The 27,648-nt window shown below is 35.5% G+C and overlaps 1 protein-coding gene and 1 long non-coding RNA gene across 2 annotated transcripts in view; one reads left to right on the top strand and one right to left on the bottom strand.

The window, feature by feature from the left end:
* Nucleotides 1-27,648, top strand: part of CUNH10orf11 (chromosome unknown C10orf11 homolog) — a 645,699-nt gene that overhangs the window by 118,727 nt on the left and 499,324 nt on the right. The window lies entirely within an intron of this gene.
* LOC108493571 lies at nt 15,826-19,624 on the bottom strand. Its single transcript, XR_001873521.1, has 3 exons — nt 19,556-19,624; nt 16,396-16,527; nt 15,826-15,901 (listed from the first exon to the last, which is right to left on the bottom strand). It is a non-coding gene; the product is annotated as an uncharacterized LOC108493571 (long non-coding RNA).

Genomic DNA, 27,648 nt, shown 5'->3' with positions numbered 1-27,648 from the left:
TTTAGGATGTGAAGATAATGAGTTGTGTAAGGCTTAGAGGGGGGAAAATAAGCCAACTTTCAAGGCATTGAAAAATTGCTTTTTAGGAAAAATCCTTTTCATCCTAACCATCTGGTTGCATCTTGTTTACAGCGCAGTGTGCCAGTTTGTGCTTATTAATCATGCTTACACAAGTATCTTAATTACTCCCCGTGTAGCTGCTCTGTTTTGAACTCAGAAGTTGACCTTTCTCTTTTTATTCCTTTAAACCATTAATCATAGACAATCAACGCCAATGGGGCAGAGCCATGGAGAAGGCTACCCAGATTCCAGAAGCACATGCTAGTCCTGAGAAACCCTGTAGACAGGAGTGACTGCATTGCTATCAGTCAGGCATATCTTAATTAATGACTGCTTTGTGAAAGTGCCTACTTACATGACTGTAACCCAGTTCTTTTCCCCCCTTTTACTTCTATCCAGATAACAGTTGCTTTCCTGCCTTATGATACTAGAGATCATTTGAAAAAAATCTCTCTATGTAAAGGACCTTCAGAGACATCACGTGAATGAAAAGGATCTGCTTCTCTTGTCTATGTCCTTTCATTGTTTTTGTAATAAGTAAAATTTAGAGAGGATGGACAGAAAATGCTCTAGGCTCTGGATTCTTTAGAATAAATGTGTTGGAAGAGGGTGAATTTTTCTAAAATAACTGGAATAACAAGTGTTTTCCTTTTCTTCCCTGCCGCCTTTATTAAAAAGCCCCCCAAAACCGACAAACCAACAAAATAACAAGGCAAGGGGAGAGAGAAAAATCATTTGGAAAAGGTATGCATGTGATAAGACTGAGAGTGGAATTTCAGAAACATCATTCTGGTTTCTAGTGTACTAGACAAATTATAGTATGCAAAAGTAATTTTGCCTGCCCTGAAACTCTTCAACGTGATGAAAATTTTATCAGTGTTCTAAAAAGAGACAACTATCCAGCCTACTCATTTAGTCAGCTTACATGTTTATACACAGGGAAAAAAAAAAGATTTGCAAGTATGACTTGCATTTTCTCGCTAGTGCTGTTGGGTTTTTTTTGGGTTTTTTTTGCCATAAATACTGTATTTAGAATTTATGCTGTCTAATCTCAGTTGTGCTTACTGGAGATGCAATTTTCACTTAGAGAAGCTTTAACCACAGTTAGGGCTCTCTTAAAAGCCTATCATAATAAGCAGTTTATTTTTATTGCCAATGTGGAAAAAGAAAATATTTCCCAACAAAGCATAACAGGAACAGAAAAAGGTGAAAAACCTGTATCAGAAAATTTACATCATGAAAATTATTAATATTTAATTCAGATAAAAGCTTTGCAATTCCAAATATAGAAGAATGCACAGCTGTGTCTCCCTATGTTAAAAATACTTGTTCATGAACTGAGTATATGGTGAGTGAGGTGAACTGTTTCATCCAGTCTAGTGTATGAATTGGCCATTTCCATTGGACCTTTTCTTGTGTTTGAGCTGAAAGTTTTTTTCAGCCTTTTTGCATAGCTTGGGTGTCTTGATGTCCTTACACTTTCTGATATTTCCTAGAGGGTTTCTTGAGCATTGTTAAACAGTTCAGCTGAAGCAAACAAGAAGAAATTTCTTCTGAGAAAATTATTTTGAGAACCAAAGAGGAAACAGATTTTGAATAGGGAAACTCTTGCTGGCCTTAAACTATAGGTTTAATTATCTCCCTTCTCATGCGGGCAGCTAAAGAGTATTTCCAAGGCCAGACTGTAGGCTCATGTAAAACAAAAATTTTGCTGATGAGATTCAGTATTAATAAAATATACCCAAACAGCAGCAGAGTTAATAGGAGATTGATTTGTTTTGTTTTGTTTTTCCCCCCACTCATGTGTTCAGCATGAACAGGCATCACTGGATTGTGGTTTTTTTTGGCAAATTTATTCAATGTTGGAGTAAAAAAGATAAGAGATTGTCTTAATTTATGTAAAAAGATTGCAGACTTCAGGTGCATCTGAACCTAGTGATACTTGAAGTGCAGACGTGAGTCATGGCAGCAGAGTCACAAGGAGACCATGCACTGGTGACTTATCCTTCTTGTCAGGTAGCCTGAAGATGAAAGGTGGCTTTATGAGCAATGTAGCCCAACTGACCAAGTGTAGTTATCCTAACCAGAAGGCTGTTATAGGCTGAGGGAGTTAGTCATCCACATAACAGTTAACCTGAGCAGGGCCAGGCCAGTCCTGTGCTGCACATGAGCCCTGGCTGCAGGATGAGCCCAGCCTCTCACTGAGAGAGGAGCCTGTGGGCAGCTCCTGCTTGGTGATTGTGCCAGCTCTGTGACCTTGCCTTTATCTAGGGCTGCAGGAACAAGCTCTCATGTGAAGATCCTTTTATTTAGCAGTAGAAACAATACACAGAGTTGTTTCCATTGAAGAAAATCCTGTACGAGCTGAAATGAGCAAAATGATGCAGCCTTTCTAAGCACGGGATCTGCACGGCAGGCTGTGCCCTCACTGGAGGCCCCATGCCCTTCTGCAAAGCTTGGGGTTCCCAGCAGCTGAAGGGCTATAAGATTATCTATATGATCCTATTTTTCTTATAGTGTTAGCTCCTATAACTAGCAGATTGAGAGATAGTGCTTTTCTTACTGGGATCATAATGAACGTGGTGTAAGTTGCAAAGCATTTGGCTGTCCTAAGTAGATCACTACTGTTGCCTTCCTGCATGGCTGTGGTCTGCTGACTACTACTTTTTGCTTATGTTGCATCTCTTTGTTTTCTTTGAGAATTCAAACTGTAGCTCAGAGGACTGAGTCACAGGAGATGCTGCACTGGAGGTGTGCATCTTGAAATGTTTCTTGTACTACAGTCATGTAAAGGCATCAAGTTGAAGAGATAAATGGTAAGAGTTATTAGCCTGTGTAAAGAGTAGGCAGAATGAAAAGGTAGGGGGAGACTGATGGTGGGGCAATAAAGTTACCATTCACCAGAAGCAGATTTTATTACCTGAGTATTTTTCTGGTAGAAGCTTCCTTTCAGAAATTTCAGTTGGTTCATCTGTCTGAGAGTTTTTAATTTCATGTCAGCTGAAAGGATGATGGTGGTGTTATTCAGAAGGAATTCCTTTGATTTGTATATGTGAAGAGAAGGTGGAAACAGTTGTTCCCATCCATGACTCTTAAAGTATGAGGACTTACCACACCTCTCATTTTACATCTTCGTTCTGCCTTGTTCTTCTGCTGTACAGCTGATAACTTTGTTATTAGGCCTGCATGTACTTTACTGTTTCTCCTCACCTAGATTATTTTACAGCCTAATGTTAGGAATTTATCTCCATAGTGAGGAATGAGGTTGTTTCCTGAATAAATTCCACAGTTTTCATCCCACATACTTCTAATGGAAATATTTTGTTTCTAGTCATTGTACCATTGAAGACAGTAGTGCTTTAGTGACCTCTTTCCTCTTTAATGTGTTTTAATCATTGCTTTTACTTTATGGTCATATTTGGATTTCCACTTAGGTAGTTGATTCTTTAATTCTACTGTCAGATTCTGGGAAATGTTCTTATTTCAACTTCAAGAGGGCAAAATACACAATAAGTATGTGACTATCTCAAATGGATTTTAATTGTCTTCTGTGAAGCTTTCCATTAGTCTGTTTGATGTTACATTATGAGTCCACAGCAGATCTAAAAGGGGAGAATGCCTATGTGAAACCAATGTTATATGACTATAACTGGTCACAGAACACTTTGATAAGAAAAAAATAATCCAAGGATGTACTATTTGTTGGAATACAGGCCGCTGGAAAAGGGCCTATGGACTCAATTTAATGTTCTTGGAAATGTGCATCTGTGCTGACTGTGTAACTGTAGTGACATGCCAACAAGTAGTTGTCAGCTTCTGTAAGTAGACACAAGGACATTCTTCACCTGGAAAGTGGTGTGGTTTTTTCCTCTTCTGCCAAATACAATCATTTATATATTCATACTATGAAAAAAAAAATGACCCTCAGTTTGATGCAAAAGGTTATTTTTACTGTTGTGAAAGTCTCCTGTTTTGGTGGAGGGATGATAAACAGAACCATTTTTCTATTAATATTCAAATACTTCCTTTAGATTTAATTAAATAAACTGGTTGTTTCTATGTTAAATTTTGTTTGATATAAACATGGAGCTTCATCTATGAAAGCTGGATTGTCTGTGCATCCTGTTGCCTCAGAAAGAGATGCTTAAGCTTATATTCTATACAACTCACAGATACAAACTTGGGAGGTGATGTTTTATATATAATTTTCTTGGCAGCAGTATTCATTGAAAATATTTCCTCTATCATCGCTGACTACTTGTTTCCACTATTGTGTCACCTCCTCAGCTGTCCTAGCATATCTGACAGGCAGTGTGCTGTGCAAGCAGGCCTGAAAATAATGTTGGGAGGGAAGTGGAAAGATGGTAACATCTTAAACTGGTGTCATTGCTGAAGACAGCATGCCTGCAAGCTGCAGCCTCAGTTCTGGAGGATTTCTTAGTCTGCTGGTGGGGTAGAAATGCAGAGACATGTTGGCTTATTTTGGCTTTTTTTCTTCCCAGAGCTTTTGGGCTTTGTGAAAGAAGTAGCCTTTGGATAGCTGAATCCTGTTTCTGTAGTCATGTCACCCAGAAACCCCCAATATAAGTTTCATCTGTGTATCCGTTTATGTGACACATCTGTGGTGCAGGATGAAGGGATAGTATATTAGAATGGAATACAATAACTGTTTTATATAATCATGTTATGATATGTTTGGAAAACATAATTTAAGGAATACAGGCATAAATTGAATTCTAGCATGAGAAGTTCTGAGTAAAAGAAACAAAATGGATGAAAATATTTTAATAAGCATAAAAGAGTTGCATTATAGCTAGCACTTCATATTGTATATTGAAATACAAATTGAACTTAAAATGGATTCCGAATTCTCTATAGTTACAACGCTCTGTTAACAAAAAGCGTATTTTCTAATGTTGTCTTGCATTCCTATGTCACATTTCACCAATAAGCTCAGTAAGCACACTAGGGCTGGGAAGAAGCCCATTACGGTTGTTTAAATATGCACAAAAAAATCTTTTAAGTAAACATGATGAAAGGGATATTGTAACAGGTGGTCTGATGAGATCTTCTTATATTTCTCTTTTTTCCCCTATTTTTACTGCTGCAGGTATTAACTTGTTCATAATATGTATATTATATTTTTGCCTAGTATGTGTATGTATTTCTTTGAATATGGGAATTATTCCTCTCAGAAACAGGAAAACAAAACCAGCCCCCAAAATCCTTATCTGAGTTCTAAATTAGGAATAATAAATATTTGCAGTGCCTGTCAGAGTCCCTGATAATATGATGTGTGTACATTAGAATCACCTGAGTTTCTTATTGCCTCACTTGCAGTTGTGTTTGGGGCAGTTTCTCTAAGCATCATACTGGTTCCTTCCTTTATCGGATGATATTAATTGGAAGGAATTTTTCAGTATGTTTTTGAATGAATTGTTAACATTGCAAAATAGAATTAATAGAAGTGGTCATGTTGATGCCATCCTTTATGTAATGTGGGGCTGAATGTAAATCAGCCAGTTATACCTGTTTATATACTCTGAATCATTCTGTGGATTATCTCAAATGTTGATCTGTCCTTGACATCACTTTGGAGCCTGAGCTAAACCCTTGGAGATGATAGTATTAGTACAGTGTCAGTTTTGTCATTTGGAAACCTTCCTCAGTCAAATTGCAGTGTGAAGACAGTCCAATATAACAGTACACAAATGTCTTTTAAAATTGGCTTTAATCTTCCAAGATGACTGGAGGATAACATAATATATTTTTAAATTCAAAAATAAATTAAAATATTGATAAATTTTTAAGGGCAGTTTGAAAGTAGAGGCTATAGTAGCAAAGCACTTCTATGTTTAGCAATCTTAGCACCATTCCTATTTCTCTCTCCTTTATATTATTGGAGCTAATTTAAGTATTGCAGATGAAAACATCTTGTTAGGACTCAATAGCATTAAGCAGCACAACATTTTAAAAATTATAATCACTTTTTTGCACTTAGGATCACTTAACATCAAACACCATTTCATTAACTGAGAGTGCCTGCTTCTAGAATTAGGAAAATATTCTCTTCTTAATAAAGTAGTGGAAAACTTCTACAGTGGAAAAATTGTGATAACGGTTCAGGAGAAGGATAACAGTTTTATTAATATGCTGTATAGCCTAGCTTTGGTTTTAATTTCTAAAAATATGAAATATACTTTGTACCAAAACTACAGTTTGTGTTTTTCTGGCTATCAGATAATGATTATTTTAGATCTTGAAGTTATTAACATGAGAATTCTTTCCTTTTTCTTAAACTTCTTCTCCCACACCCACCCCTTGCCTCCCCCAGTTAGTTAGCAATAAATGTTTTAGAGATGAAGTGGTCACAAATAGTTACTGTACAACCAACCATTTTACTGAAAGTTAATGGCAGTATTTTTGCTGTGATACATACAGTGAAGTCAAGTCATTGCAGTGGAGAAACCTACCTTCCTCCAGTCTCCTTATCCTGCCTCCAGGTGATGATATAGTTTGATGGCATATTTAGTGAAATACATTGTGGATTTCTTTAAATATGTTTCAGTGGTAAAATATGCATTCATTCTTATGACCAACACCAAATGGACTCTTCCATTTCTCTTCCCAGTTGTACTGAACAATATTGTCATGCTGAATGACTGTCCAAGTGCTACAGTAAAATTTTCAAGGCTTTGGAAGAAACTCTACCATATTCTTTTATCATTTTCTGGTCTTAAGCAAAACAAATAGGATTGATTGTTTCTTACTTTCAAGGGTATTTGTATTAAGCAGGAGAATGAAGATGGGGAGGGAGGGCCAGGAAGGAACAAGATTATTTAGCGTATTAACATTGAGCTGCATCATTTCAGATTAAAAGTATCAGAAAACAATTCTTGTTTAAGTCCTTTTTAAATTGAGAAATCTTAGTGCATCAAATTAGCAAGTTTCTTCCAGTGTGGGCTGCAAAAGACCAAAGGGATAGGTGGTTAGTATTTAAATCTTGCCATTTGCTACAGCATAGTAACTTGTCAAATAAGTTTCATGGGAAAAGCCTAACAGAGTTGCACTATTCTGTAGCATCAGTTCTTGGTTTTATTCCATTTAACAACACAGCTAAAAAGGCCACACATTAATCTAGAAGGTAATTAATATAATCAGTCACTATTGATGTATTGTTGACTCTGCAAAATCTGTGAGCAGGTTTAACATGCCGACAGCACGATTTACTTTAGTTAAACCATGAAATGTCTGGTACAAGGGTATATTATTTTTGGTTAGACTCTTTCCTGAATACAAACCACTCTTATAAAATTAAAGCACAAAAAAAAAAAAAAGCTATATGCTTTGACTTTCCTCTTTGTTCTGTATAGCCTTTCTGGAAACTCTTCATTTGAGATGACTGCCTATTGCTGGCTCTAAACTGTGCCTCTGTGAACTCTTCAGTTAAAGGTATTTTCAGGTAGATCAGGAGACAGCAGTGCTACTCTGGCCTCTTCCATTTGAGGGTATCTGTTTTTGCCTCCTATTGTCCACACTGTAAACCAAGACTACACCATGGTCTGTGGCACAGAGTGAGAGGAAAGCAAATAGAAAATGAGACTGGGCAGAACTGTGGTTCTAATTCTAGCTGATTAATTAATCGTAGGTTTTTATTTCTTTACAGCACTGCTTCTATAGTTTGACTTCCCTTTGTTGTGCTGAGTATTTGGCTGTACTTTTATAGGTTTGCCTTTGGGAATAAGAATCATTAAAGAACAGAGACCTCCAAAAAACCCTAACCCTCTGGTTTTCTTCCAGATTTTTTTTTTTTGCTTGCTCTTGTGTTAATGGTAGTTTGTTTATTTTTTTCTTAAAGGCGTAAAATATTTAGGTTATTTTAAAATAGACATTGGCAGTACTAAATGTTGACTTAATGTTCTCAAACATGTAGTAGCTGTGGATTTCATTTTGTCACTGAAAGTCTACGGCAGACATTGACTTTATTAAGAGCAGGAAAATTATATGTAACAGAGCCTTTTCACCTCCAGGCTGTCTCCTCTAATACATATATCTATGGAATTGTGGTAATTAAAGGCTCTTTATGTTTTATGATTTCAGTTGCATGAGTTGAGTCTTAGTCTAATTGTTTAATGAACAGCTGGAAAGTTTTCTTGATCTTAAGCCATTACTGTAGGCTGACCTAATTTTGAGTCTAAGCAGAAAGACCAGTTCACATTCTGTTTTGTGTAGTTGACACTTCTGAAGTATGTGACAGACATGTATGGTACATGCAGGACTGCCCTACTACTGATATGCCTGTCCTAAAACCAAAAAACAATGTTTTTTAGGTTGTTGAGTGATTTCATTTACTATTCCCCCAGCTGGAATCTTTCTCCCATGTCAGAAGGAACAATCCACCTGCATTTAACTGATGCTGTGTGTTTAACTCTTGCTGGAAGCAGCCATCTCCTCATATTCAAGGAAAGAAGTAAAACAGCAACAAGCTTGAATAGTACTTAGTGAGAAATAAAATCCACGTCAAATTTATGTGAGTTCATATAATGATAAAACAATTTCATTTTTAATGAGTTGCTTGTAAAATGATGAGTTTGCTTTTTAACATGCAGAATTTTGAAGCATCAGCTCTATAGCAGGAATTGATCTGTTCTGAAAAATACCTTTGAACATCCCTGGGTTCTTAAAATAAGGCATTGTTAAAAAGAACCATTTTTTTTCCTGAATGAAAATGGGAAGCTACATAAACTTCTGGAAGAGAATTCTGAAATTCTTTTTTGTTCATATTTTACATAGCTTTCCATATGCTTTCTGCTTTTTTCCCAACATAATACATTATTTAATACATAGTTAACTACAAAATCCTTGTAACTGAGATGACTTTAGGGAGTCTGAAGTACTGGCTGTTACTTAATGGGTGGGGCAGTACTTAACTGGCCTATTTTCTTGTGATTTTGTAATGCTTCCTATTTGTCTGTGCCAGCCTAGTTCTTTGCTCCTTAGGAAGCAGTTTTCTACTTTGATGTGCTTGCCTAATAAACAACCATATTAAACACCACATGATGGTTTCTGGTTAGAGTTCAGGTCTTATTTTAGAGTATGTGGTCCAGTTCCCAGGCAATAGGTGCTGTGTAAGGAATAACACGACTCTTCCTCATTGTGTGGCTCTTGTAGTGCTGTTTCCTTCTCAGCTTTGCTCCATGGTGGGACCCCTGGGGTCCTACGTCTCCTGAATTCCTCTACCTCTCATCTTTAGGAGATAGGTGTTAATTTTTTTGTGTTTTTTTCTAATTCATAAACACTACAATATGTGACTTCCAGGTTCAAGAAGATTTATCCTTTCCTGTCTGAACCAATTACATGAATACAAGTAATTTTTACCTTTGATGGGTACCCAGCTTCCCCAGGACTGGTTGATTTTACCTAAATGTTTAAGCAACCTGTAAGATTTTTTTTGTTGTGTGAAAGATTTGAATTCTGATTTACATTATTGAGTCTGGTAGTCTGGGATTACTCAGACAAAGTGTAGCAGTTTATGATGCAGTGCTCGTAATAGTCAGTACTTGCCTTCGGAGGAATCTACCACGGGTTTATACAAAAAAGTATATATCTCAGATCCTTATTTAAGACACGCTGATTGAGGTTCCAAGAAACTGACTGGGTCCCTGTTCCATTTGTTATCTCTGGACTCTTCCCATGGGTATATGTAGAGAGGATATATGTATATCACTTTACGTGGAATATGCATCTATAAAGTATATACCTGGAGTAAAATATAAAACCAGAGTTTTCTTTTCAGAAGTTCATTCCTTTGCTTTATTCTCTTAAAATGAATTTCCCAAACCTCATGATTGCCTAGCTGAGTTATATAATGAAGAATAATGAAAAATTGAAATTATCATAAATGCTGTTACTGTAAAGTGAAGATTGCTATTAATATTTTGTTTATCCATAATTCAGTTGTATGGAAAACCTCCCATTTACAATGACTTTCTCATACTTCTGCTTTGAAGTACAGGCTGTGAGTGTAAGTATACTTTTCTAGTAGTATTAATAAATATTTGCTTGACATTTAATCACATTGATCTTTAATCAGTTCTTAGTAGTTGTGATAACTGATGTTACAAAGTTGAAATAACTTCCTTTCTGTATGAGAACAGGAATGCTGATTTCTTTTATTTGTATATGTTTTAAAGATACTATGCCATGTAATTTATTTCATTTGACTTAATCATTAGAGAAGATTAAAGATGGCTTATTTCTTAGACATATGCTTAACAAAGAAGGATTTTACAAACATCTGTGCAAAAACATACAACATCTTCCTGCTTTCTTATCAGTAAATGCAGCTGTTCCTGTTTTTAAAAATCAGATGAGTGTGATAATGTGAAGTAGCAATGTTTGAAGGCTTCATTTTCTGATATCTAAGACATGTTTCTTTTTCCTGAGCTTGGACAGGTATAAATAAGAAAGATAAATTTGCAGCTAATGTTGATTTTTTTTTTATTATTTTTTTTCCCCTTTTCATCTCATCTTCCCCCCAACACAGCAGAAACTGTAACCAATGTCATCTGCTAAGTGAATTGCAGGTTCTTATTGCATGTGTGCTGGGTTAAGGATACTTAGTCTGAGTACTCTGTACACTGAGTAGTGGTAAATTATACACAATAACTCAGTTTTTATACGATTTAAAATTTCTATCAATTTTATAAATTGAAAAAAAAAAAGTTACTGATAATAGAAGGTAAGTAACTTCTGTCCTTTGCAAGAGGGACACTACCAAAAAATCCAAACCCAAGTTGTCTTTTTAATGGTACTTAACCTGTTTGCTGTTTGTATTGACACATTCATGCGAGTGAAATAGGAAACGTAACTGTTGAGAAAAATAGATGTGCAAATCTGTTTGTAAATTAGTAAGTTACTATTTTAAGTAGCTACATTAGAGTTTTAGCCTGTTGTTTTTGCAGCTTATTTCAGTTTTGCCTTGTTTCTTTGTTTTGGAGCCAAGCAATGTGATATGACCATTCGTTTTTCAGAAATGGGTGAGCTAGTCAAGCAAAATAGCCACAAAACCATGTTTCATGGGAATCTCTCTGTGGACAAAACCCCATAAATGGACAACAGTGTATCTATTTTCATCGAGAAACCCACCCATATGTGTTGGATGTAACATTATGGATAAAATGCAGCCATCTTAATAGTAGGGCAAAATCTTATCTGCATAGTGATGTATTCCTCATCACCATACCTGTAAATACTTCTGTTGTATCAATTTTTTTTAAACTTAGAGCTTCATAAAATCTTTAAGGATCACAGATGACAGATGCTTTTTAGAGCCACTCTTTTTCAGGCCATATTAAGATACTGATTTTTTTTTTATATAGTATTGTATTAATGACAGTATAGAGCAACCTATATGGTTTCTTGGTTCCTTTATTTGTTTATTGCTTAGGTCTCTCACTGAAGTCTCAAGTAAATCTGATCCTGCTGAGTGTGAGATCTGGTTGGATCACACCTGGCAATTTGTCGCCTGTTTCTAGATGGCCAATAAAGTTTTCACAATCAGATAGTGTTGTAAGGAAATCTGGGAAATCATAAACTGAAAGCTGAGAAAGAAAACATGTGCACGTACGCATTTTTTTTTTTTGAGAAAAGTGCTTCACAGGCTTTGTTTTACTAGTTAAAAAGCTCTTTAAATAGCTGTTGCAATAGATAATCTTGGTGAAGGGGAAGTTTATTTTAGTCTATTATGAGTTGATTAGAAAATCAACTTTAGCTGAATCAATTTGCATTGCCTTCAAATGAAATAAGAATATAAGTATAGATATTTAAATTATGCTATATAAATAGAGGTGAAAACCATATATTTTTGGGGTGCAGAGTAAGACTTTTTTATAAACTCAGTCTTACTCTTCAGCCAGAGAATTTACTATTTAAAAAAGTTTGGGCATTCTATTAACAATTAATAACTACCAAGTTCTGCAATTGCAGGAAGTCTGTTTTACAAATATGGTGAGATTAGTCACAGGATATAAGATATTCTTCTTACTTCTTTCTAGGATCCTTTATATTATCTCTTTATTGTTTCTTATAAGAGCACATTTTTTAAGTTAATACCTTGGAAAAACGATGACTTATTCTGGTGATTCACCTTGAGGTTTGATGAGAAGCAGGCTAGCTGCTTCTTTTCTATCACCTATAACTCCTTGCTTTACAAAAGTCTTCTTGGTACCAAAGGACCACAAAATCAAAAAACTGGTTTAAAACATTCAGATTTCTGATTTTAGCAACTTTCTGACTGCTGTGTCAGATTCCGTCACTATTAAAGTTATTGCTGAAAGATTGGATTTGCATTCCTATTTTCTGAAACAGATTTATCTCTTGGTTGTGTAGCTGGAGTTCAGTATATGAAAGTGAAGACACTTCTAGTCTTAATATCTTCTATAATCAGATTTTTTAAAACTTCTATTATTCTTTTCAATGCAAAGGAAAGGAATTTTCTATTTTGCTTTTTCTTGTGTTAAGGTATTTAGTGGCATAGGTCCTGTGTCCCAGAAGATCCCAGATAGAATACCTGTATTTCAGATTTTCCTTTGGAGTAGGATGTTTTATGCAAAACTTGTAAAGCTGGATATAAAATGGGATAAGTCAAGCTAAGACTCTAAACAAATGTTCTATTTTTCCTTCAGGGAGAGAGGAGAAAGGCATACGCTTTTGTCAGCACCTGTAAACTGACAGCTAAATAAAAATAGACTGACAATACATATGCAAGAAAGGGGATAAAAATTGCCTCAGCCAAAATGTCTTTACAGGCAATCCTTAAGAGGCCTTTTTGCAAAATGTATGCAACATTGGAAACCGAACAAGCTCCTCCTTCAGGAGCTGAAATTATTTAAGTTACTGTGGAATCACTAAAATATGTAAAGAATAAAATTTGTTTAGAAATAGGAAGCTAAATGTTTACCCAGTCATACTTGGGTCGTGATTTCTAAGGCTTCCTATGTTGTTGGTTCTTAAATAGTAATTCGAAATTAAATAAATGCTGGATACTACACTATGATAATTATTGAGTTTCTGCAGAGACCTACATTCCATTTTTTAGCAGTGTTTTCTATGACTCTGTTTCTCCAGTACTAATTTGTTTATTTTAGAAGGCTTTGTTGTTTATCTTATTTTTATTAAGTAATTTTATTATTATTAATATAAGTAATAGGAGATTTTGGCAACTGGATACACAACAGTCGTGCTGTCTATTTTCTCTTCTTCGTTTATTTTTCTCTTGTTAAAGTCATCAAAATGTTGACAGCTGCATAACTCTCTTTAAAGCTTTCATATCTTGACAGATATTACAGATATTTGTCATTTTACTTACAGTAAGTGACAGCTAAATTAGCTTTATGCTGTATTGGAGGATATCTCAGATGTAGTGAGTCCAGTCAAATTTATATTGCATTTCTTTAATGTGCAGCTGATTTTCGAGTGGTTATTAAGGAGTGAACAGTGAAGTGATACATGAAGAATGTGAAAATCTTGAGCTAGCAGATATTCAAGGTTAACAGATGAGAAATATGTTCTCCTTTTATTACTTCTATCATTTTGGATAGTCTAGTTTTTCCTTCATTTTCACTTCTTATTTCAGCTAGATGTGGGGTTGAAGATCTATACATTAATCCTTCTTTAAAAAATATCCCATTCCCAGCTGAGTATTTAAGGCTGCTAGCAGATAGTGTAGGTGTTTGTAGGTCACAGTGGAAGCTACTCCATGGAACAACGTCACTTCAATATCACTGCATCTACCTACTGTATATTAAGTACAGTTCATTCATTGACTGATTGCAATGTAGAAGTATTTCAGAATGTATACATACATTTCTTTTCAAAAATTTGGGCTAATTTAAGGATGGGAAGAGAACAAACAGAGCTATTGAATGGAAAAAAAAATCTTTTGACTGTCAAGTTACTTATTCAGTAATGTCACTGTATTTTTTTTTTGTGCTATGCATAAATACAAAGCACAATTAAAAAAATTGCAGTGGATCTTTAGACTGAGTGTCTGCAAAAATGCACTTGACAGGAGGGGGAGATGAATTTAAAAAAAGGGAAAAAAAAAGGGAAAAAACTTGTTGCCTTTTATCCAGATAGCTTAATTACGCAACTGAATATTTCTCACAATTGTCTGTTTAAATTGCTGTCAGAAAGGGAAAATTCTGTGGTATGATATTCTCTCATTTTAGTCTGTTCAACGTATTGCTAATGATAGCCAGACTTTCAAATTACTATAAAGGTAACAAAGATGAGTTATGCATGTTCAATGTTTTAACCTACTCTGTTCCATTACTGCTGTCTTACTCCTGGGAATCCCAGTAGGATTTGGACAATTCGTATTTGGAACAAGCCAAGGTTAGCTTGACGTTTCTCAAATCAAAGTAGAGGAAGTGAAACAAGCCACCAGAACTGTAAGAGAATAACTGACTTAACATTGTAATATGCTTTTAATACTTCTTAATACCTTCTGGAAACCTGGAAAGTAGTATTCAAGTCTTGATATTTTTTTTTTTTAATTTTATGTAGGTGCAGCCTTCTCTGAAAATAATTTATGCTTAGGTGGGTTGAAGTTTAAGTTAAGCATAACAGTTTCTCACAGAGGACCACCAAAGCAGGGGCACTGTGTGCGTTTATGCATTTGTATGTGTATGTACCACTTTGCATTCCAAGGAGAGCAAAAGCAAGAGTGTTGAGGGGAAAAAATTATTTTGGGGGATTACTTTGGATACTGTCCTGAATCAGGCATAGAGTTACATCTGTTCTAACTGAAGCTGATGCTAAAACGCCTACTGATCTCTCAGAGAAGAGAGGAAGGTTTACAGCCATTTTACAGAGAACCATGTCTTAAGTAGAACATTGCCTTATATTGTGTTTTAAAGATATTTTCTTTTCTTTCAGTACTACAGACATAGCAGATATGTGGGAGGGAGTAGTATCTAGTGGTCAAGAATTTCTTGAGAAAGTCTTTAAGTGGAAAAAGTGCAGCAAATTGCAGAAGCTAGAATGAAGCTTTCACATTCCCCCTGAAAACAATGTTTGCTTTATAAAAAAAACTATAATGTGTAAGAATTTTTAAGGGATGAGCATATGCTGTAAATGTTTTTAGCTGGTTTACTTCACAGCACTGAAGCTAAGTATTTTGGGTAATCCTGAAGGCCAGTAGGTGCAGCCAGTGATCCTAAGTATCAGTACATACTAGGATTTTATCAGTGTTTTCTTTCTTGTTCTGGAATTGAGAGCTTTCCACAGTCCAGAAAAATTATATAGCTTGTATAGAGCTCTCTAAACCCAATAACTGGCCTATTCTGATTTTATCTGTAACTTTGCTTTGTGTTGAGTACTATTTGTAATGCTGTCATAAGCTATACCAAAGCCTTGATTCGTAGGCTTTAGTGACAAAATAAATATTCCCCAGGAAAACACAAGCAGAACATGCAGATTGTTTAGCATGGGTTAAGCACACCTATCTGAAACATAACCATATTATTATTACATCTTTCAGATTTGGCAGGAACCTTAAGAGTGTGGTATTTCAACAGTGGCTTTATAGAAACTTGCTGCAGAACTGGACAGGATTAATAATGTATGAGATATATCACACTTAGTACAGTATTAAATTCTAGCACTGGAAGGATGCAAACCAGTTCATAACCTTACAAGAACATTGTGCGCTACAGCGATCTTGATAATACTGTACAGTCAAATTAACAATGAATAAATGTTGAACTCTGCTTGCTGTCAGAAATGGTACTCGTGCAGTCTCTTGTCAGTCTTTGTGCATGCTGTCCTGAGCAGCTCACTGGAAAAAAAGATAAAAAGATGTAATGAATTATTCTAGGTATTGAACACATTATAAATAAGGTGTTAAGGATCTTAGTAAGGATGGGCAATTTTGCATGTTTCAGTTCTTGGGTGAGCAGCATGTGTGTATAAGTGCAGGAGTGCTCCCTCCAGAACATCTCTGTTTGTCAAAATTATATTAAAATAGGAGGTTGGAGTAAGTCTTATGCTTAGCTAGTAGGCAATTGATTCAGTATAGTCTTATTCCAGATGTGACATAAAGAGGATGCAAGACCCCAGGGACAGACCTTAACAGGGCTACAGCTTTTACCATAAAGCACATATGGGAACTATCAATCAATAGCTTTCCTTGTGCAGGTTGTGCTTCCTTTGTACTTTTGCACTGCTTTACTGTAGATTTCTGTCACCATTTTTCAGTTGGGTGTATAATGTTTGTCCTCACTATCTTTAATTCCAAGGGTTACCAGCACCCATTCTGAGAAACTTTATCACCTTCTTTTAGGGTGTTTGGTGAATGGATTGGGAAGAGATGGCTCTCCTATCTCTATATAAACTCATATGTCTTCTGTCACTTCCAATTTAAACTCCTGGGGCATCAGAAACTCTTGCTTTACATTTTTTCCCCTAGAAAACAAAACAAAACAAAAGAATGAGACTCTTTCAAGCAGCAGTGAAATGAATTTTGAAATTTAGAACTACTTTTCACTGAATAGAAAGGTTGCAAGAAAAGACTTTGCTTTGACCAATCAGACTGTTGTACTTTGGGAGCAGGGGTGAAAAACTTCAAAAATGTGGTTACTGTAAAGCCTGCATCACTACAAAACTTGGTCTTAGACAATTTTTTTTGGAGGGCAGAAGGAATCCACCATAAGCACAGGAAACAACATATTTATCTCTCTTCTTAGATGTGCAGATGCAGATAGCTTGTGCAGCATGCTTATAGAACATAAAATGTCTCCTACATAGCCTTGCGGGGCTAAAGACTTCACTTTGGCCTTTGAAAGCCCTCCCTGTAAGATGGCTGAATTAAGGACAAGATTTGTCTTTTTGAAAACTCAAACTGAGGCCAAACAAACCAAACACTTCAAAAAGCTTAGTGTCCAGAAGACTGATGTGAATGGTTATTCAATTCGGTCACTTCTGTAAGAAAATGTATTTGGTTTTGAAAAGTAGATTAGCCTTTTTGGAGTGGAAAAATTGTTTGAACAATATAATTATTCTAAAAAATTGTATCTATTAGTTATTGCTGTCTATTGCTGCTAAAGAGGAAGTTTTGTGTATTTGTGTATTATTTTGTATTCTCAAGCCAAGCTGTAACTCTGACAAGTACGAAGAGGTAAAATAGACCTTGAAACAGGAGAGCCTCGTGTAGGGTGATTGAAAGGATTTGTTAGGGTTTCCTTTTTGAAGTGGGAATCAGAAACTGAGAAGAAAGGTGTGTCCTCACAGGTTTGTATTAGGAGGAAAAACAATAGATGTTGTAGTACAAGTTTTAGCAAAATGCATTTACTCCTTGATCAAAATGCAGACCAAGCTAGTAAATGCTTGAAATATTATTGTTAGAGACTCATCTGAATTTTTATTAGGCATTATGAAATATTTGTTTTAACTTTGAAGAGTGCATCAATTAAAAAGAGATGGTGCCTCAGAGAAATGTTTACAATAAATGCCAAATGACTGAGCTGGCCTCTTCTTATTTGAAGTGTTAGTTCTGAGGCAAGGTTATAAAGTATGTTGGTGATGAAATGGACAAAAATTGTTTAGTTCTTGATATCTTTACAGGTAAAAATATATGTACAGGATTGTTGTTGCAGATCCCAATCAAGCCTAAAATAAAGTTTTAGGAAATTCTGTATATACTAAAAATCTGCCTTTCTCAGAGTGATGCATAATGTGAATAGCATGTAAAATCTGGGAAAAGTAGAACAATTTTCACTGTACATGGAGAAAATCAGTCAGTCAGTCATGGGTTTTCCCAACATTTTGAAATGCTGCTTGTCATGGACTTGTGCTGCCAAACTGCCTTTCAGCAGCAAAAGAATAATGCATTTTTATTAAGAACTTTAAAAGAAACTTAAAAATTTAGAGGTTTTTCTCTTTGTTTTTATTAATTCAAAATAGGTCTTAATTTCACTGAGAGGAAAGAATTTTTTATATATATATATATATATATAAATAATGGCAACATTAATTTTGCTTGTCCCTACAGTCTGAAAACTTTTATTTCAATGAACTACTCAGTGAAATCAAGAAACTACTTAGAATAGTCTTTTTTACGAGAATGTACCTGTTTACCTGGTCTCATCCCGAAAGCGCTTTTTTGTTTTCAAAGCTACAGTAACTTAGCAAGTGAAGCTGCCTAATAATGTCTTTTTATGCTGAAATACTGTTTGCTCAGAGACTAAATGCATGTATTTATATGGTTTTTTAATGTTAGTTAATGAGATTTTGTTTTACAACAAGTAACTAATGGTCTGAAACCTCACTGATGTTTGCGTGGAGTGATTGCCATTGGTAGTTTTTCTCTGGAGTAGATCTAAACCATAATTTATGAGATCTTTATGCTTCATCTCCAAGTCATGTTTAGTATCATTGTATTTCTAAATGTTCTTATACCTTAGATTTTGTATTAGTTTTTTTCTTTTTTTTTTTTTTTAATTTTTCTTATGGGTTAGACTAGTCACTTAAATTTCATTCTTTATAGTCTCCTAGAGTTCAAAATAATGCATACTTATCTAGCCAGAAACTAGTTCAGTCCTGCCCTACTTCTGGGATCATTCCTGTACATATAATGATACCAATAAATATAAGGAAATCCTCAGACACTTTTGCTAGAGGCTAAAGACGAATCTACATGAAAGCATTTCTAGAGTCTATATTTTTCTTGTGAGATGATGTAAAACCTTTCATGTTTGCTAGTTGGTTTGTATAAAGGGAGAGTCTCTTAGCTTTCCATGAATCATGTAACTTCTTTTGTCCTGACAACTAAGGGCGTTAAGGCAAATCCTGGGTTTACACTCCAGGCACTGACGCTCTTTTTGGCATGCTGGCAATGGCAGCTGGCTGAGGTCAGGAGCTCAGTGGCTGCAACTGGAATTCTTTGAATGGGATTCTCTTGATGATAGGTCTTTTGTAATGTCTGTATAAAGTGGAATTTTTCTGAAAAAAATATTTGCAGAAGTAGAAAAATAAGAAAGAATAAAGGCAGCTAACAGAAATAGGACTGTGGGGCTATGATGATGATACGAGTTGCAATTATTTTTAACAGAAGTCAAAAGAAGGAAAGAAGTTCTTAATAGATCCTCCCTACTGTAGATCTATTCTGTTGCTTGTATTCAATATACTAATGGTAGGTGTCTTGCCCTCTTGCAGAACATGGAATGCTTGGATCTTGGTAACCAAACCACTAATCTTTGTTCAAGATTTTGGTATCATGGTGTGGTATCCAAAGTTATTGGTAGTAGGTCTTAACAACTCTTGTAGGTAGGAAGCTTCTCAGCTGGCTTTTGGTTTTTCAATTTTACATCTGTTTCATTTTTCAGATGAATTCCTTGGATTTTTACACTCTCAGAAATTTGGGTAATGTTTGTTGCCTCAATTTAACTTGGTTAAATTTAAATTAACTTCATAATAGTTGTAGATGTTGCTGCACCTTTGGTAATGTGACTTGACAAGTTTACCCCTTCCCCCTCAAATATAAAGCTGGAGCTGAAAGCCTCTGAGCCTGGCTTTGCTTTGCAGCAATATTTCTGTGCAACAACCAGTGTGACATAGTAGCTCAGTGTCAAAGTAGGCTGAAGAATTCTGGACATCTCAACTCTTTCCATAGAACAACTGCTTTTCCCCTCTTTTTGCCTTTCTATTCTTGTTAAGGTTCTCTTGATACCCTGACTCAGGCCTTTTTGTTCTTCCATTGTCTCGAGGATTCTTGTCAAGTGGATGCTTATCTTCAGCTCTTTTCTATTTGGTTGGTATTTTATTCTTGACAGCCTGTTTGACTCTGTAGGGTTAGTTTAACAGCAGTGACTAACTCTGAAGAGTCTAGTAGTAGTGTACAGAAATTATGATGATGCACTTCTAAAATGGAGAAGGCCAGTCATAACAACAGGATTGAGTGAAGAGTCTGTGCTTCCAGTGTCCTGGATATCCACTGTGAGGCACCAGGTCAGAGGTGCATTCTGGATGACAGTGTACACTCTGGTGCAGAGGAGAAAGACCGTGGTGGAAACCCCCAAAACTAGGACATTGATGTAGAATATCTTAGTATTAATACCATGTCTAATTTACTATTGATCAATAATAACAAAATGGTTGCAAAAACAAATTTTCAGAGCTTGGAAAATAGATATATGTGCAGTTTAACGTACCTCCGACTTCCATAGTGCACAGTTGTAGGCAAAACCCGTGCTGTTTTAAAGAAGTAACATTGTCTACTTGGACAATCTGCTTCTTTCTCTCACCTATTCTAGCACTTAAAGTCTTCTGTACAGAAGTGGCCATGTCTGTAATCTGTTGGTTTTGTTGTTGTTGTTGTTGTTTTTCGTGACATAAGTATTGCCATTCTAACTTTCCAGATAGTCCTTAGGTCACAGGTCTTTCTATGATTGGAGACTATCCTGGTCCTGAAAGTTTGCCCTTGCTATAAAAATTACATGTACTGTTAAGTGGGTTTTGAGAACCAAATTGGGGTACATGAAAGGAACTGGTATATGGGGGCTTTTTTAGGCTTCTGTAAAACAACTTTGGAAAGCAGGTTAATGATCATAGATCTTTTGGCAACTTAAGCTTACTGTGGCATTTTACTCATGAACACTTATAGACTCAGAGGTTGAGAACCAGTTTGTCTAATGAAAGTGGCATATTCTGAGGTTCTGTGGTTTCTCTGCATGGACAGTTAGTTCTCCTAGCTCAATATAATCTAGCTGGAAATATTTGTTAGGTTAATCACAGCACATTTTGTCTTAGCTGACTACAGCTGTATGTAGTCTAGGCTTCTCATTGTTTAGTTGTTAGTCAAAAGTTTGAATGAGAATATCATGTCTTCTGAGCGCAGGATGCACAATTGATAGCTGGCATGTTTAGGGTGTGTTATAAAAACAGGAACTGTCACAGTAATGCATTTAATTTTTGACTGAGGAATGGGATGAAGTAGATGATTGCTTGAGTTCCTTTCCAGCTGTTTGTTCCTGTATTTTCTAAAATATGGTTTTTTGTGTATATATACAACATAACATGTATTGTCATGATTTTACATCTTATTTGTACTTTTAGTTTTGTGGCTCTTTTTATGAATGTGTTACTGATGTGATTAAGTAGATGGAATTTGTCAATAGAAATCAAGGACTAAAGAAATACAGAGGTCATTAATACCTGTTGCTTTAGCTAAAGCTTCTGCTTTGTAATGAATTTTTCCCATAGTCTAATGAATGACGTTCAGGCTAACAGTGTAAAAAAAACAACAACAAACAAACCCCTAAACGAGCAAAAACACCACAAAAAACCCCACCAAACAGAAAAAAAAACCCCAAAATGATGTAATGTACATCCATGCTTCTAGATTTAAAAAAAGAACACTGGCTTCTGTACCTTACTAATGATCAAAATCATGTTGTGCAAAATATCTAAACTAAAAGAATGGCACATTGTTCCTCAAAGTTACATGGAAAAATAGGACATTGTAAAAATAATTCTGGAAGTAAAATATCCGGATAACTGTATTACGTTACCGTATTCTTTATTACGTTAAAGGGGAATACATATAGTATCATACCAAAGACCTCTAAAGATATAAACCAAAAGGAATATTGTATTTCATATGAAATATAAATAAGCAACACAGCTGCCACTAATAACAGTGGAGTCGAACAATTCATTTTCAGAAATTTTCAGTTCTAAAAATGATTGCATAAAGTATTTACTGATTATAATGATTGGAACAAGTGGGACTATGTTCTTTTGGGTATTTTGTTTCTCAAATGGCTTTATTTTCCTTTCAGAGGAGAGTAAAGAGCATGAAATTTGCTGTGAACTTTAGAAATCCATTTCTGTTGTTGCTCTATGTTGGTTGGTTTGCTGGCTCTGCATGAGAGAGGTTTTTTTTTTTTTTTTTTTTTCTTTCTCTGATTGCTAATGCTGGGACATGTTTCTGTTTTGATGAGCTATAATGCTTCCTCTTTCTGAAGTGGGGAGGGCATTTCTGTATTTTCTTATAGGTATAAATAACCACATCTTCAACAGCACAACACATGACAGTTGGTAAAATTTGAAATTTTTCTAGCAAATCCACCAAGGTGAAAGCAAACTGGGTTTTCCAAACTGTTTTAAGGGAAAGGACTGCTGCATTTCTGCAAGTGTCTTTTGTCTTCATATGCATTTTTAACAATGACAGAAAATTGCCTGGGGATTTGTAAGGCAAATGCAACATGTAGAATTCTGACTTCAGGGGTCTGGGGTTTTTGTTGGTGTAGGTTTTCTTTTAATTATTTATTTATTTTTGTTGTTTTTATTTTTTTCGTGCTGTTGTTAGTTTGTGCTGTTCTTTTTTTGTTTGTTTGTTTTACCATTTGCATAATTCTGTTGAACCTGTGAATGTCTGTGCCCTGTAGGCAGTGAACTTATAAATGAAAAAAAGGAAGGGGAAAAAAAAAGACAAACTAAACCGAGCTGAATTAAGTACTCCTTTTAGACTGTGCATTTGGATTGCAGCTGCCAACTACTTAGAAAGCTTACCATTGTTGCATCCAACTTGCATTTCATATGCTTGACTCTTCTAACGTTAATAGTACCCTCCATCTTAAATTCCAATGTGTCAAAGGGATTATCTCTATTGTGTCTTCATATTAATCACGACTGTAGTTTTTTACTTTATATAGGCATACACAACTGTATGTTGCTTTAGTGCAAAACTTGCCATCCACAAAAATAATTTTTCTGTGCCAGTGAGAAGAGTTACCCCTAAAGTATCTCTTGGGCTTGGATATAAATTTATTTAAATTAATTAGGAATAGCTATTTTATTTTTTTTATATAAGGACAAATTTTTATCACAATAACATATTATTGCAAGGGTGATTGCATTCATAATTTCTTTCCATAAGTTACAGTTAGAGATCTCTTGCAATTGCATTTTCTTTATAGATCTGAATTATCTAGCATTCTGTCAGTCCAGCTATTTCCATATGAATATCTAAACTCATTAGAATGATATCCAAAGCATGGGATGCTGCATTATTGTACTGTTTAATAAGCGTTTTGGCTGCTTCTCACAGCAATGCTATAGGCTGGTTTTCTCTTTTTTTGCAGATCACTGCCATTGTTTGCTGAGTGCCCATGTGGGAGCACTTTTTGTGATCTAGTGCTTTTGCTTGTATAATACTGATTCAGAAAAACAGCCTGCTTAGAGAGAAACATTAATTAGGTGCAAAGGTGACGTTATTCCATGGTTTGGGGGTGGGGGGAAGCACACCAAATAAATTATCTCCTATTTGTACAATGTTTTATGGTTGTCAGCTGTCTGTTGCCAGAGAACCCCAGTGGAGTTAAATGCTTGTGACACCTTGCCCAGTAAAGGTATAGTAAAAGCCTGTTATGGAACCTCCTTTGTGACAACCTGTACTAGTTTATATTAGCTTAACCAATCACTTTTTTCTGTGCTTGGCAAAATTTGTTAAATTAATTCAGTTGCAATTAGCAGATTTATGGGAAAGTACCCTGTTATCCTTTAATTGGAGAGCATAAAACTACAAACTGAATCTGCTGGTTCTATTTGTGTAATAGGCAATCTATCTACGACAAGGTTTGATCGATGGAGTCGTATGATGCCCTTGCCTTGTTTTATATTGGCTGTCAGCTCTTAACTGGGACTGAAGTATCTGGGTAACAAAAATTGATATAATGACTTAATGCGCCTTATTCTCTTTGAGCTACATCAGTTTAGAGCACTTCTGAGAGAAAAATGTCTGGAAAATATCAGGGAGTCATTTATCAACCTGTTTTCATTAGCATACTGCCTAGCACTGGCAAGGATTTGAATAAAAAAAAAGCAGGATGGTACAATTTATTTCAGGTCTCATATTTCTTGGATGAAAGGAGACGGAAAACATAGAAAGATGCATTTCTTGCTGATTTTTCCTAAATAAAAGATGTGCAAAAACATATCTTCAGTTTGATTGATAATAGCACAAGAAGCATATGAAGATAATCAGAAAATTAGCAACATCTTACTGCATCTTGCTCAGTTATTTGAGTTACACTACAGAATAAACCCCATGTCTTATATGTGTACATAGGAAAATTTGTGTGTGGGAATGGTAGGGGGTTGTCAGCATAGAGGGCTTTACAAAAAATGTAAGATGTGATCCCTTTAAAGATAGAGCTGTTAAGCTATTCAAGAGTCTGCTAAAAGTGAAGTGAAATAGGTACCAATCAAAATGTTTGTATAGTGGGCAAAATGTGTGCACTGTATCAAGTCATTTGTCCTACCTACTCTGTGATGCTAACCAGAAGGGGTAATAATAACTGAAAAGCAGTTGTGTGCAAGTAAGTCTTTTTTTGCATGAAATTTTTATGCATCAGTCAGACTGCATACAGTGTGCCTAATGTATAAAATAAATTGGTGTATAAATCAGATTATGAGCAGGATGTAGGCAAGTCTGCATTCGCACACAGGAATCAAATGTGGGCACGGGAAATTCCCATTTTAACTTCTATCATGGTGATTTATCAGGTGGCAGTTCATGCTTAATTTTCTAATAATAAAAAATAAAAAGCGTTCCCCCATTTCAGGCAGCAAAACCTGAAAGCAATGGATTACAGAAAGGCCTGAAAATAAAGGACTTATGGACATGCACAGCATTATCTTGTGACCCATTCTATAGCTTCTAATTATGTCAAGGATTCGGAATGCCAATCAATAAAAAGCGATTTATGATTGGTATAAGCAATTGCACATGGCTCCACATTGATCAGTATGTAGATTCCTTGGCATAAGAAGTTATTATCTATGACAGATACTTGTCTGACTGCTAATTGAATTGCACATTTTTCCATCAATGTTATCAAACTACCACCAAAAATAGACCATAACTTTGTTGCTCTTTGCATGTGAAAATAAAAGTATGATGAACAGCAAGTGTCAGTGTATAGGTTGTCTGACAGTAACTACTATTTATTGATGCAACTTGTGCTTGCTATAAGATGACAATATCACCCAGTGTTGCCATGACAATCAAAATGAGTGTTGGGTCCACAATATTTTCTACAATTCGGTAGAAAATCTATTAAATCTAAGTTATCTATCGCTTGTTACCCTGTAAACAATCTCTGAGTGCAGTACCAGTGCTCTACTAAGGGCAACTTTGTAGTACACAGATGCTTCTCCTTTTACTTCTGTTAATTTTTTTTTTTTAAATCATTCTGATTAGGTAGTCTAAAAGCAATAGCAGTTTTATGCAATGTGCTTTTAGCTTTCCAAGAGCTTTTGGTTAAAATGAAAATTAGTCTGGTGTCCACTTGCTTAAATGCTTAGTGGAGTTGCCACTCATTCAGTGTTCAGAAATGCTAACCAAAATGCTAAACCCTATTTTACTGCATGCTGCCTAATTTATGCTGATCCTTAGACTTACCTACCTGTTGAAGCTTTCCCTAATGAGCCATGGGATCTTTGAATAGGAGATATTCAATACTGAGTATAACAAAGCCTTGTACTTGATTGGTACTCCTAGAAGCGTGTACTTCACTCTTGCTTTCTGACTTTTCTATCATCCTTTTTCTGATCTGTAACCCCGAACAAAGGACTATTTTGGTTTTTATCTACATCAAACCATTGTGCTTGAGAATAGCAGGCTCCATTCTTCAGTATGGCTGACCCTGTTCAGTAATTCCATTTTCTTGTAAAACTACATAACATACTTATAACAAGAAAGTGCACTACTATGCAACCCTCTCAGGGTAAGTCTGTGTGACACCCAAGCTTGTTGTGAACCAACAGTGCAGACCCTGGCACAGCTACAGGAAAAAAGAATTGCATTATACTGTGGAAGACAACCCCTAAGAAACAGCAGGTCTGCTTTGGGTTGTAATCTGTGGGATCATAGTCTTTCTCTGCTGCCTTACTCCCATCCCTTTTGGACTTGGATTACCATGGGGAAAACCATGAAAAATAGCAATGTGGGAAATTGTAATGTTTTGTATGTAGTGGTCTCAAACATTCTCAACCTAAATTTTCAGGATTCTTCAAATTTAATTTGATACAGACTTTCAGGTATTTCAGTGTTGAATAATGTCTTAGGTTTGGCAATTTTCTTTCATTTTTCAAGGGTTGTTATAGCCTTCAAGAAATTTTACTGAGTTCTGAAACTCACATCCCCATCATGTTTTAACAAAGTTTGTAGTAACTTCCTGGATGAAATAGCAAATTAAGTGTACCATTGAATGTAAAATTTCAGTCACTTTCTATACAATTGCACTAATTATAAACAATTTTTTTCTCTCTAAGTATATAATTTCCATAAAATAAGCAGATGCTATGTCTATTGTTTTTAATTAAAAAAACTTATTACAAGTTTCTAGATAATCTGACAGCAAATATAAGAGATGAAGACTTTTTAGATGTCTCAGAATAACAGCAATTAGAATCCCAGGTTTTGTGTACTTGGCATTTTCACACATGTACAGCTAATTAAACAAGGGAGCCTAGCCTTTGATTTACAGCAAAAAATATCCCTGTGTGTGCTCTGAGAGGAAGTCAGCATGATGTGCTTTGTATGTCATCTGGTACATAAGTGTTCAGCTACATAGTGTGCAGAACATAATGTGTTTCATTGAAATAATTACCTGTTGTATAATTATTTAAAAAAAAAAATCCCCAAAACCAATCCAAACAACAGAAGCCTACCCCAAAACTACAAACTAAACAAAACCAGAAAAAAATACACCAAAAACTCTTGAAATTATTGTTAGGTGTCTTTTTCTTCTTATGTCAGCTTTTTATTTCCTTTTTTTTTCTTAATCGGCAGGTGTTGTCTAAAACTTCTAGTAAATCACAGGCCACAGGTTTTTTTTCTCCTGACTGCCAATATCTCAGTGGTAGGCTCAGCACAAAGGATTGTATACCTAAAATTAATGTAATTTTGGATGAAGGTTATGGAGTGCATAAAGATGGGACAAAATGCAAGAGACATGTATAGAGCAATTGCTCTTCAGATTTAATGAAGCACTTCTTATCTGAAATTTTTCGAGTGAATGATGGATTAAGCTTTCAGACTGAACCTACCAGTTAGTGGAAATTATTATTGCACTGTGGTTTTTTTTTCTATATACTGAACAAACTGAGGTATTGAAAAGCTGAGACTAGAAATAAAAGACAGAGCAGGGATATAGTTCAGAGGTGCTGACTTTGGGTTAGATATTAATCACTGGAGTATCATTTATTGTCATGGTGTCTGGTTCTATATTTGAACTTTTGTGCACAGTTCCAGAGTGGTGGGACCTAGATCTATTGTATGAATGTGTTCTTTAGTTCATGTGTGTCTCTGCTTATTTATGTATTAAACACATGTGTTGTGTGAAGAGAAATGATGAAAACAGCCTTCTTCTTAAAAATGGAAATTTAAGGGGCAGAGGAACTTTTGTTTTAACCATTCCTTGTATGCTCTGTATTGAGCATTGCAGAGAGAGTGTTTTGAGAACTCATTGTGTGTGTGAGGCCTTTCTTTCTCCAGAGCAAGTCTGATTTAGGTTAAAACAT

The sequence above is a fragment of the Lepidothrix coronata genome, unplaced genomic scaffold (assembly GCF_001604755.1).
Source record: "Lepidothrix coronata isolate B3197 unplaced genomic scaffold, Lepidothrix_coronata-1.0 Scaffold17, whole genome shotgun sequence".
NCBI classification, from domain to species: domain Eukaryota; kingdom Metazoa; phylum Chordata; class Aves; order Passeriformes; family Pipridae; genus Lepidothrix; species Lepidothrix coronata.
This window is presented reverse-complemented; position numbering and strand designations above follow the sequence as displayed.